The sequence below is a fragment of the Cervus elaphus genome, chromosome 6 (assembly GCF_910594005.1).
Source record: "Cervus elaphus chromosome 6, mCerEla1.1, whole genome shotgun sequence".
NCBI classification, from domain to species: Eukaryota; Metazoa; Chordata; class Mammalia; order Artiodactyla; family Cervidae; genus Cervus; species Cervus elaphus.
The window spans coordinates 51,840,869-51,842,836 of record NC_057820.1 but is presented as its reverse complement, the minus strand read 5'-3'; positions in this window follow the sequence as shown (position 1 = coordinate 51,842,836).

The window sequence follows — 1,968 nt, the reverse complement described above, 5'->3', positions numbered from 1 at the left end:
GGGAAGTCTCATGGTTTTTCTCGAGTTGCGGCGGGAACCTGGGGTATATTCTCGAGTTACGACGGGGATGGCCCTTCCACCCACGTGTTTCTTCAGCGACGTCAGGACTCCTGCCTAGTTGCGAGGGACAACTCTGGATTCTCCTCGAGGCTTGGCAGGGCAATTGGGACGCCTCTCCAGCTGAGGCGGGAGACCAAGTGTCCCTTTCCACGTGCCACAGGAATCCTGGTACTCCTATCAAGTTTCACGAGGAGTCAGGCATCGTCTCCTTTGGAGGCACTGATCTCCGTATACCTCTGGAATTTTCAAAGGATGTGAGGCTATCGGTCGCGATGAGGTGGGGAACTAAGTCTTTCTCTGTGCTTTCCACAGGGGATTCAGACATCCTTTTGTCCTGGGAGATGCAAGACGAGCCTGCATTGAAGTCACTGCAGGGATATCCGGCCTTATTTCGAGTCAGGGCATCGCGGTGTCCATTCCACTTGAGGCCGCAAACTCAGGGTCCCTCTCACATACCTAGAGCTGAGAGAAGCCTCCTCTTGAGGTGCTTGTGGTAAGATGGTATTCCTCTGGAGACGAATCCAGGGACTAACCTCTCTTTTCGAGTTGATTTTTGGTCCACAGAGTTCTTTCGTGTTGCTACAGTGACCTCAGGATCCCTCTAGCCTTGAAACAGTGTTCTTGGGGTTTCTCTGGAGTGCCATCAAGGAAATCAAGGCTCCTCTCATGTGTGATGTGCAAGACGGAATTGCTCTGCACGCAGTACAGGGGAATCGGGCCTCATCTCGCATCGAGGGGGAAGTCTCATGGTTTCTCTCGAGTTGCATCGGGAACCTGGGGTATATTCTCGAGTTACAACGGGGATGGCCCTTCCACACACGTGTGTGTTCAGCCATGTCAGGACTCTTGCTTAGTTGCGAGGGACAACTCGGGATTCTCCTCGAGGCTTTGCAGGGCAATTGGAACGCCTCTCCAGCTGAGGCGGGAGACCAAGGGTCCCTTTCCACGTGCCACAGGAATCCTGGGTCTCCTATCAAGTTTCACGAGGAGGCAGGCATCGTCTCCTTTGGAGGCACTGATCTCCGCGTACCTCTGGAATTTTCAAAGGATTTGAGGCCTCCTGTCGCGATGAGGTGGGGAACTAGGTCTTTCTCTGTGGTCTCCACAGGGGATTCAGACACCCTTTCTTCTTGGGAGATGCAAGAAGAGCCTGCATTCAAGTCACTGCAGGGATATCCAGCCTTATTTCGCGTCAGGGCATCGCGGTGTCCATTCCACTTGAGGCCGCAAACTCAGGGTCCCTCTCACATACCTAGAGCTGAGAGAAGCCTCCTCTTGAGGTGCTTGTGGTAAGGTGGTATTCCTCTGGAGTCGAAGCCAGGGACTAACCTCTCTTTTCGAGTTGATTTTTGGCCCACGGAGCTCTTTCGTGTTGCTACAGTGACCTCAGGAACCCTCTAGCCTTGAAACTGTGTTCTCGGGGTTTCTCTGGAGTGCCATCAAGGAAATCAAGGTTCCTTTCATGTGTGATGTGCAAGACGGAATTGCTCTGCACGCAGTGCAGGGGAATCGTGCCTCATCTCGCGGCGAGGCGGAAGTCTCTTGGTTTTTCTCGAGTTGCGGCGGGAACCTGGGGTATATTCTCGAGTTACGACGGGGATGGCCCTTCCACCCACGTGTTTCTTCAGCGACGTCAGGACTCCTGCCTAGTTGCGAGGGACAATTCTGGATTCTCCTCGAGGCTTGGCAGGGCAATTGGGACGCCTCTCCAGCTGAGGCGGGAGACCAAGTGTCCCTTTCCAAGTGCCACAGGAATCCTGGGACTCCTATCAAGTTTCACGAGGAGTCAGGCATTGTCTCCTTTGGAGGCACTGATCTCCGCGTACCTCTGGAGTTTTCAAAGGATGTGAGGATATCAGTCGCGATGAGTTGGGGAACTAAGTCTTTCTCTGTGCTTTTCACAGGGGA